Below are 11327 nucleotides of genomic sequence, written 5' to 3'. Positions count from 1 at the left end.
TGTTTTCATTTTCATTTCATTTCTATACATATTTGATTTTTTTTTGATTTCTTCTGTGATTTGTTGGTTATTCAGAAGCGTGTGTTGTTCAGCCTCCATATGTTGGAAGTTTTAATAGTTTTTCTCCTTATAATTGAGATCTAATCTTAAAGTATTGTAGTCAGAAAAGATGTTTCGGTTGATTTCAATTTTTTTTGAATTTATCAAGGCTAGATTTATGGCCCAGAATGTGATCTATCCTGGAGAAGGTTCCGTGAGCACTTGAGATAAAGTTGAAATTCATTGTTTTAGGGTAAATGTCCTATAGAATATCAATTAGGTCCAACTGGTCTATTGTATCATTTTAAAGTTTGTGTTTCTTTGTTAATTTTCTGTTGGTTAATCTGTCCATAGGTGTGAGTGGGGTATTAAAGTCTCCCAATTATTATTGTGTTATTGTTAATTTCCCCTTTCATACTTGTTAGCATTTGTCTTACATATTGCAGTGCTCCTATGTTGGGTGCATATATATTTATAATTGTTATATCTTCTCCTTGGATTGATCCTTTGATCATTATGTAGTGTCCTTCTTTGTCTCTTTTCACAGCCTTTGTTTAAAGTCTATTTTATCTGATATGAGTATAGCTACTCCTGCTTTCCTTTTGGTCTCTATTTGCATGGAATATCTTTTTCCAGCCCTTTACTTTCAGTCTGTATGTGTCCCTTGTTTTGAGGTGGGTCTCTTGTAGACAACATATATAGGGTCTTGTTTTTGTATCCATTCAGCCAGCCTTTGTCTATTGGTTGGGGCATTCAACCCATTTACGTTTAAGGTAATTATTGATAAGTATGATCCCGTTGCCATTTATTTATTGTTTTGGGTTCGGGTTTATACACCCTTTTTGTGTTTCCTGTCTAGAGAATATCTTTTAGCAATTGTTGGAGAGCTGGTTTGGTGATGCTGAATTCTGTCAGCTTTTGCTTGTCTGTAAAGCTTTTGATTTCTCCTTCGTATTTGAATGAGATCCTTGCTGGGTACAGTAATCTGGGCTGTAGGTTATTGTCTTTCATCACTTTAAGTATTTCTTGCCATTCCCTGCTGGCCTGAAGAGTTTCTATTGAAAGATCAGCTGTTATCCTTATGGGAATCCCCTTGTGTGCTATTTGTTGTTTTTCCCTTGCTGCTTTTAATATTTGTTCTTTATGTTTTATTTTGTTAATTTGATTAATATGTGTCTTGGGGTGTTTCACCTTGGTTTATCCTATTTGGGGCTTTCTGGGTTTCTTGGACTTGGGTGATTATTTCCTTCTCCATTTTAGGGAAGTTTTTCAACTATTATCTCCTCCTGTATTTTTTCATGGTCTTTCTTTTTGTCTTCTTCTGGGACTCCTATAATTCGAATGTTGGAGCGTTTCATATTGCCCTGGAGGTCTCTGAGATTGTCCTCATTTCTTTTAATTCATTTTTCTTTTTTCCTCTCTGATTCATTTATTTCTACCATTCTATCTTCTATTTCACTAATCTTATCTTCTGCCTCCATTATTCTACTATTTGTTGCCTCCAGAGTGTTTCTGATCTCATTTATTGCATTATTCATTATATACTGACTCTTTTATATTTCTTCTAGGTCCTTGTTAAACCTTTCTTGCACCTTCTCAATCCTTGTCTCCAGACTATTTATCTGTGATTCCATTTTGATTCCACGATTTTGGATCAATTTCACTATCATTATTTGGAATTCTTTATCAGGTAGATGCCCTATCTCTTCCTCTTTTGTTTGGTTTGGTGGGCATTTATTCCTGTTCCTTTACCTGCTGGGTATTCCTCTGTCTCTTCATCTTGGTTATATTACTGCGTTTGGGTGGCCTTTCTATATTCTGGGAATTTGTGGAGTTCTCTTTATTATGGAGTTTTCCTCACTATGAGGTTGTATCAGTGGCTTGTCAAGGTTTCTTGGTTAGGGAAGCTTGTGTAGGAGTTCTGGTGGGTTGGAGCTGGATTTCTTCTCTCTGGAGTGCAATGAAGTGTCCAGTAATGAGTTATGAGACGTCAATGGTTTTGGAGTAACTTGAGGCTGCCTGTATTTTGAAGTTCAGAGATGTGTTCCTGTTTTGCTGGAGAATTTGCGTGGTATGTCTTGCTCTGGAAACTTGTTGGCCCTTGGGTGGTGCTTGGTTTCAGTGTAGGTATGGAGGCCATTTATCATTCTTAAAGCACTGTCCATTAAGGTAGACAATATGTAGCCGCATGTTGCTATGTAAATGGACATAAGAAATAATTAAATTAAATTATAATATCAGTTTCTCAGTATCCCTAGCTGCATTTCAAGTCCTCAACAGCCATTTGTGGCTACTGGGTACCATATTGGAAAGCACAGATATACACAATTTCTTTATTGCAGAAAGTTCTACTGAAGAAGCTCTGGAAAATGAAGAAAAATAAGTCATGGATATTGTAAACAGTAGAGTTATCCTTCAAGGTTTATAATTTTATACACACACACACACCACAAATTAAACAGAAAAAAAGAAGACAGTTTTATAACATCAGTTGTGAACTACTGCCAAGAAATGTTAAAGTTTTCATTGCCACTGACTCTGGTATTGAAAGCCTTTCCAAAATGATAAAGCCTTAATTTTTATATATCCTCACAGGAAATACTGATTGTGAAGGTATAATTTTGACATTAATGATATTCCAGAATACAGCTATAATATACACTGATTGAAGTACATCAGTTTATGAGGTTGGTAATTTTCATTCTACTGTAACATATTCCTGGTTACTTCAACTGCAACATGATTTTGAAATCAAATTTCAATTTTAAATACACTAGGCATATTAGATACATATTTTCATTGCCATAAATATGCTCCAAAGGCACAGATTTTAAAGTGTGTTCAGACTGAGGACCCAACTCCATTCACTCCACTCTAAATATGGCATTCCCTTTAGGAGCTCCTTTACAATTAGGACACAAGTGGTTAGATAAATGAACTGGCCACCGATATTAGTATCAGCCCACTCCAGTGTTCTTGCCTGGAGAATCCCTGGGACAGAGGAGTGTAGTGGGCTGCCGTCTATGGGGTCGCACAGAGTCAGACACAACTGAAGCAACTTAGCAGCAGCAGCAGCACAGCAGCTGTAAAGCAGGAATTACTCTGTTCTTTCCCGTTGTTCTGGCCCTGATACCGCTGGAGGTCTTAGAAATTTGAGGCAAGGGAGACAGGAAGTGAAATGGGGCAGACACCTATGGTCCTTGACTCCTCATGTCTTCTGCCTGCCTTTTGTCTGTGGAAAACTTTAGTCAAAGAATAGGTTTAATCAGAGAAATGAGAAAAATGCAGAAACAAAGGAAAACAGTCAAAGGAGACCAAATAATAATAATTGTAGTCCTTAGCATAGTCAAGGACCTATAGTTCCTTCTCAAAGGCTATAGATAATATTGTGAGCCATATCCTGTGAGCTGTCTTATAGCTACCGAAACTCCCACCAGGTGAAGGAGTTAACTACGTGATCAGATTGCAGTCATGGCATAAGCTGCCACGGTTTTGAGAATCTGTCTTCATGAAATAGAAACAAACTGACCCTGGAACTGATGATTGTGCTGTGTGCTGTGCTGTGCTTAGTTGCTCAGTCATGTCTGACTCTTTGCGATCCCATGCGTTATAGTCCAATAGGTTCCTCACAGGAGGGCCTAGAGGAGCTATCCCACATTGAAGGTCAGGAACGGCGGCGGTAAGGAGATACCCCTCGTCCAAGGTAAGGAAGAGCAGCTGTGCTTTGCTGAAGCAGCCGTGAAGAGATACCCATGCCCAAGGTAAGAGAAACCAAAGTAAGATGGTAGATGTTGCAAGAGAGCATCAGAGGGCAGACACACTGAAACCATACTCACAGAAAACTAGTCAATCTAATCACACTAGGACCACAGCTGTAAAGAGCAATATTGCATAGGAACCTGGAATGTCAGGTCCATGAATCAAGGCAAATTGGAAGTGGTGAAACAAGAGATGGCAAGGGTGAACGTAGACATTCTAGGAATCAGCGAACTAAAATGGACTGGAATGGGTGAATTTAACACAGATGACCATCATATCTACTACTGCGGGCAGGATTTCCTCAGAAGAAATGGAGTAGCCATCATGGTCAACAGAAGAGTCGGAAATGCAGTACTTGGAAGCAGTCTCAAAAATGACAGAATGATTGATCTCTGTTCGTCTCCAAGGCATATCACAGTTATCCAAGTCTATGCCCCAACCAGTAACACTGAAGAAACTGAAGTTGAGCAGTTTTATGAAGACCTACAAGACCTTGTAGAACTAACACTCAGAAAAGATGTCCTTTTCATTATAGGAGACTGGAATGCAAAAGTAGGAAGTCAAGAAACACTGGGGTAACAGGCAAATTTGGCCTTGGAATGTGGAATGAAGCAGGGCAAAGACTAATAGAGTTTTGCCAAGAAAATGCACTGGTAATAACAAACACCCTCTTCCAACAACACAAGAGAAGACTCTACACATGGACATCACCAGATGGTCAACACTGAAATCAGATTGATTATATTCTTTGCAGCCAAAGATGGAGAAGCTCTATACAGTCAACAAAAACAAGACCAGGAGCTGACTGTGGCTCAGATCATGAACTGTTTATTACCAAATTCAGACTCAAATGGAAGAAAATAAGGAAAACCACTAGACCATTCAGGTATGACCTAAATCAAATCCCTTATGATTATACAGTGGAAGTGAGAAATAGATTTAAGGGCCTAGATCTGATAGATAGAGTGCCTGATGAACTATGGAATGAGGTTCATGACATTGTACAGGAGACAGGGATCAAGAACATTCCCATGGAAAAGAAATGCCAAAAAAGCAAAATGGCTGTCTGAGGAGGCCTTACAAATAGCTGTGAAAAGAAGAGAGGTGAAAAGCAAAGGAGAAAAGGAAAGATATAAACATCTGAATGCAGAGTTCCAAAGAATAGCAAGGAGAGATAAGGAAGCCTTCTTCAGCGATCAATGCAAAGAAATAGAGGAAAACAACAGAATGGGAAAGACTAAAGATCTAATTTTAAGAAAATTAGAGATACCAAGGGAACATTTCATGCAAAGATGGGCTTGATACAGGACCGAAATGGTATGGACCTAACAGAAGCAGAAGATATTAAGAAGAGGTGGCAAGAACACACGGAAGAACTGTACAAAAAAGATCTTCACGACCCAGATAATCATGATGATGTGATCGCTAATCTAGAGCCAGACATCTTGGAATGTGAATTCAAGTGGGCCTTAGAAAGCATCACTACGAACAAAGCTAGTGGAGGTGATGGAATCCTAGCTGAGCTATTTCAAATCCTGAAAGGTGATGCTGTGAAAGTGCTGCACTCAATATGCCAGCAAATTTGGAAAACTCAGCAGTGGCCACAGGCCTGGAAAACGTCAGTTTTCATTCCAATCCCAAAGAAAGGCAATGCCAAAGAATGCTCAAACTACTGCATGATTGCACTCACCTCACATGCTAGGAAAGTAATGCTCAAAATTCTCCAAGCCAGGCTTCAGCAACACATGAACCGTGAACTCCCTGATGTTCAAGCTGGTTTTAGAAAAGGCAGAGGAACCAGAGATCAAATTGCCAACATCCGCTGGATCATGGGAAAAGCAAGAGAGTTCCAGAAAAACATCTCTTTCTGCTTTTTTGACTATGCCAAAGCTTTTGACTGTGTGGATCACAATAAACTTGGAAAATCCTGAAAGAGATGGGAATACCAGACCACCTGACCTGCCTGTTGAGAAATCTGTATGCAGGTCAGAAAGCAGCAGTTCGAACTGGGCATGGAACAACAGACTGGTTCCAAATAGGAAAAGGAGTACGTCAAGGCTGCATATTGTCACCCTGCTTATTTAACGTCTATGCAGAGTACATCATGAGAAATGCTGGACTGGAAGAAACACGAGGTGGAATCAAGATTGCTGGGAGAAGTATCAATAACCTCAGATATGCAGATGACACCACCCTTATGGCAGAAAGTGAAGAGGAACTAAAAATCCTCTTGATAAAAGTGATAGAGGAGAGTGAAAAATTTGGCTTAAAGCTCAACAATCAGAAAACGAAGATCATGGCATCCAGTTCCATCACTTCATGGCAAATAGATGGGTAACGGTGGAAACAGTGTCAGACTTTATTTTTCTGGGCTCCAAAAATCACTGCAGATGGTGATTGCGGCCATGAAATTAAAAGACGCTTACTCGTTGGAAGAGAAGTTATGACCAACCTAGATAGTTATTCAAAAGCAGAGACGTTACTTTGCCGACTAAGGTCCGTCTAGTCAAGGCTATGGTTTTTCCTGTGGTCATGTATGGATGTGAGAGTTGGACTGTGAAGAAGGCTGAGCGCTGAAGAAGTGATGCTTTTGAACTGTGGTGTTGGCGAAGACTCTTGAGAGTCCCTTGGAGTGCAAGGACATCCAACCAGTCCATTCTGAAGGAGATCAACCCTGGGATTTCTTTGGAAGGAATGATGCTAAAGCTGAAGCTCCAGTACTTTGGCCAACTCATGCGAAGACTTGACTCATTGGAAAAGACTCTGATGCTGGGAGGGATTGGGGCAGGAGGAGAAGGGGACGACAGAGGTTGAGATGGCTGGATGGCATCACGGACTCGATGGACATGAGTCTGAGTGACTCCGGGAGTTGGTGATGGACAAGGAGGCCTGGCGTTCTGTGATTCATGGGGTCGCAAAGAGTCGGACATGACTGAGAGACTGAACTGAACTGAAGAATACTGGAGTGGGTTGCCATGCCCTTCTCCAGGGGATCTTCCCAGGGATTGAACTCAGGAATTGAACCCAGGTCTCCTGCATTGCAGGCGGATTATTTACCACCTGAGCCTCCAGGGAAGCCCAGAACTGAAGATTAACTGAACCTAAATCAACCAAGATGATGCTGGTGAAATCACCAATGATCAATTTCAAGATGACTATCAGAGCTTACTGCACTATTCCTTCATGAAGCCCCCTCCCTCCATCAATAAAGTTCTTCACTAATGATTGTCAGTGGGGGGGATGTTGGCGTTTGGACAGACACCTACCCCCTACCCCATTTACTGGCATCTGAAATAAAGCAAACTTTCCTTTCCACAAACCTGGCCTCTTTATTGCCTTTTGAGTGACAAGCAACCAGACACAGCTTCTGGTAACAGAAGTGTTCTGTGAAATTCCACCTACACCTCCAAGGTGATAAGGCATTGAAAGAAACAAAAGAGAGATATGTGCATTGCCCCTTCCTCAAGGCCATAAACCAGTACTAAGATAAGGGACAGAAAAATCAACTTTGACCTGCTATCTTGTAATCTGTTGTTATTCTTGTTTAGTCGATAAGTTGTGTCTTACTCTTTTTGCAACCCAGTGGACTGCAGCCCTTGAGGCTCCTCTGTCCATGGTATTTTCCAGGCAAGAATACTGGAGTGGGTTGCCATTTCCTTCTCCAGGGGATCTTCCTAACCCATGGATCCAATCTGCATCTACTGTATTGCAGGTGGATTCTTTACTGCTGAGCCATCAGGGAAATTAAGTTTAAAGGAGACCTCAAATGCACAAAAATTAATGTGAAATTAGATGTGTAAACAAACATGGATTTCTATTCAATGATTTAAATCACAGATGAAATTAATAGAGAAATGGTAGACTGACAGAGATATTTACAATATCATAATTAGCAAACTAAATAGACCAAAAAAGGGGGGGGGGCGGTACTCAGCACTGTTGATTACGGTATACAACCTATTCTGGAACCATCTGACAGCGTATAGTAAAACTGAGCAACCGTATGACCTGTGACCCAAAGATCTCATTCCTGGAAATACATCTCAAAGACATTTTTACACAATTCTATACAGGTGAGTTAGGAATGCTGCTGTTCTTAAGAGTGTCAAATTTGAGGAAGTGAAATTTTCTGTCCCTGAGGGACAGGACATATACTGTAGAATTCTGTGGGACAGTAAGAAACAAAGCGCATGTACACAGGGAACATGCTGTGTCCTCAGAGCTCACATGAGAGCTGTGTGCCATATGCAAACACAGAGCCCCGTACCTAGAAGAGCCGCACACTTTGTTTCAGCCTCTGGTGTTGCCATCTTGAAGTTCTTAATAATTTTTCTACAAGGGACCCTGCACTTTTATTCTACACTGTAGCCAGTTCTGATCACAAGTATAGTGTAGAGTAAGAAAGTAGGAAACAGAATGAGATTTATTATATTGTAAAATGCTGCAGGAGAAGTTTGTATACAATGGTATGTTACAATGATATTTTGGGATAAAATAGAGGTTGAATATGTGGGAGTGAAGATCAGAGACAAAGGTTAAGGCCAAATTATATGAGATAAGAACAAAACAGTAGAGGGCCTTTATATGGATGAATAACTCAGGCACTATAAAAATTTCTCAACTTTTTTTGGATTTCCTTTGAGTGAAGGATGCATGGCAGAAAATATTTTTGGTAAAATATTCAACATAGATTATGTGATACTTGAAAACTTCTTCCCATTGTTTTTGCTCAAGGATATCTAATTTTCTAGTATAGACTATACATGCATGCTAAGTCGCTTCAGCTGTGTCGAAATCTTTAAGACCCTATGGACTGTAGCCTGCTAAGCTCCTCTGAAGATGGGACTCTGCAGACAAGAATACTGGAGTGGGTCACCCTGCCCTCCTCCAGGAGATCTTTCTGACCTAGATTTCAAACCCACATCTCTTATGTCTCCAGCATCGGCAACTGGGTTCTTTACCACTAGCACCACCTGAGAAGGCCTTGGATCCCGGTTATTTATATACTGCCAAAAGGAAGAGGAACTAAAAAGCCTCTTGATGAAAGTGAAAGAGGAGAGTGAAAAAGTTGGCTTAAAGCTCAACATTCAGAAAATGAAAATCATGGCATCCGGTCCCATCACTTCATGGGAAATAGATGGGGGAAACCGTGGAAACAGTGTCAGACTTTATTTTGGGGGGGGCTCCAAAATCACTGCAGATGGTGACTGCAGCCATGAAATTAAAAGATGCTTATTCCTTGGAAGAGAAGTTATGACCAACCTAGATAGCATATTCAAAAGTGGAGACATTACTTTGCTGACTAAGGTCCGTCTAGTCAAGGCTATGGTTTTCCCAGTGGTCATGCTTGGATGTGAGAGTTGGACTGTGAAGAAGGCTGAGTGCCAAAGAATTGATGTTTTTGAACTGTGGTGTTGGAGAAGACTCTTGAGAGCCCCTTGGACTGCAAGGAGATCCAACCAGTCCATTCTGGAGATCAGCCCTGGGATTTCTTTGGAAGGAATGATGCTAAAGCTGAAGCTCCAGTACTTTGGCCAACTCATGCGAAGAGCTGACTCATTAGAAAAGACTCTGATGCTGGGAGGGATTGGGGGCAGGAGGAGAAGGGTACGATCGAGGATGAGATGGCTGGATGGCATCACTGACTCCATGGACATGAGTCTGAGTGACCTCCGGGAAATGGTGATGGACAGGGAGGCCTGGCGTGCTGCGATTCATGGGGTCGCAAAGAGTCGGACACGACTGAGCTACTGAACTGAACTGAACTGAACTGAACATACCAACTATCTTTATAGTTACTTTTGTTTTTCTTTCAGAGACTCAAAAATGCACGTTAGCACAATGTATTGCTTGAAAGTGTATTTACCTGTTAAAAACATAGCGATACAAATATATCTCCAAACAATGTTAATCAAACTGCTGAAACACAGTAACACAAGCAAAACCAACTCTACAGCTTTGAATAAAAATCAAGTCCAATTTAATTACCAGTTGACACAATCCAAAGAAACTTGAAGATATTTAAATTAGTCTCCTGCCGCTAAGTTTTGGCTGCCTGACCAAAATACAGGTTCTGAAACAGAGTGTTTGCAGTATCTCCTATGCACTGAGTGGGCACAGATATTCCTGAATCAGTGATGAAAATTCAGAAATTATTTCAAGAATATTCTTTGTCTTCTTCAGATTACTTTTAAGTGAGTAAAATGTTAGTTTAGGATCATTTTAGAAGTTTGGTTAGTTTCATTTAGCCAAATCACATCCATACCCCTGTAATGATGGAAATGTAGTTCTAAATTTTTGTACAGGATACCTAACACCAAACCTCTGCCCAGTGCAGACACAAGAGTTGCTTATATGGTAGGAAAGAGAATGATTAAAGAGTAGGAAAAAGCCTGTTTTTGTCTTTCTCTCGAGACACTGCGTTTTGTAGGCTTCAGTTGAAAGAACTGGATACAACATCTTCTTTGTTTCCTGTCAGTTCTATAAACAATCTACACAACAAGGTAGAGGATATTTAGGAAAGCCAAAACAGCAATTCGAAATGAATAGCCCTACAGGCATTGCAGTTAAATGATGCAGGAATATTATGTATTTTATGGAGATACTTCTATGCTTACAGAGATGCTTATATGAATCACTATATGATCATTTTAAAAGATATTTTCCATTAAAATATTAATTTCCTCATTGGATAAAAATTCACCTAATAAAGTTGGTTGGGGAGCATCTGTCATGTTAGAAGCCATGATTTATTTGTTTCCTTGATTGGAAGATCTTCTGAGATGTTTCACACAGACTATGTTCCAGTGACACCTGCTTGTGGAAGGAACTGAATTCTATTCATATCTCCCAGGACTTGAGGATTCACCTCCCAGAGACTTCAGAGATCATTGATCTATTTGCAATTCTCCTCATTTTAGTGAAAAATGGAAAATATTTTTAAGTACAGAACTTTAAGTATTATTATATTTATATTTTCATTCTATCGTGTTAAGGAAGACAAAGCAGAAGTAAAACATGACCACTCCAGATGGAGAAAAGAGGCCATAGAGTTGTCCAGGCATGTTCTGATGACCTTTTCCTTTCAGAAAGCTGTAGCACTTACCAAGCAGACATTCCTATTTCTGAATCTTGAGCCACCTATCAGAAGTCTATACTTGGGAAAAGCTAATGGCAGATAATTTTAAAGATGTGAGAGAACTTATTGAGGAGTTGGGCATGTAGAGGTTTGAAAAAGAGGATTTGGATGATGTTTGGAAAACTGTTTAGCATTTTCAGAAAGCCCTTTATTGTCTCTTTCCAATAGTCTTGAGCCTGAATATTCTTTCTTATGAGCAGGGTCATCTACAGGGAAATATCGGGTCAAATGATAGGCGGGAGTCACTGTACTAAATGACATGCCTGTTTATGGAACTTAGAGCACGCTTCTAAGAGTTTGTGAAAGACCACCTTCTTTTTTTTTTCTTCTGCTGCTTCAGTAGAAAAAGCCTTGCTGAGTGAGAAGGGAAAAAATGGTTTACATTAATTTG

At 40.1% G+C, this 11327-nt stretch overlaps 1 protein-coding gene across 4 annotated transcripts in view; it reads right to left on the bottom strand.

Annotated features, from left to right (window-relative positions):
• The window catches only part of PRKG1 (protein kinase, cGMP-dependent, type I), a 1377467-nt gene that overhangs the window by 904844 nt on the left and 461296 nt on the right, over positions 1-11327 (bottom strand). The gene's annotated exons all lie outside the window — the stretch shown is intronic.

The sequence above is a fragment of the Capra hircus genome, chromosome 26 (genome assembly GCF_001704415.2).
Source record: "Capra hircus breed San Clemente chromosome 26, ASM170441v1, whole genome shotgun sequence".
Lineage (NCBI taxonomy): Eukaryota > Metazoa > Chordata > Mammalia > Artiodactyla > Bovidae > Capra > Capra hircus.
Note: the sequence above shows the minus strand (reverse complement) of the source record. Positions and strands in the feature narration are given on the sequence as shown.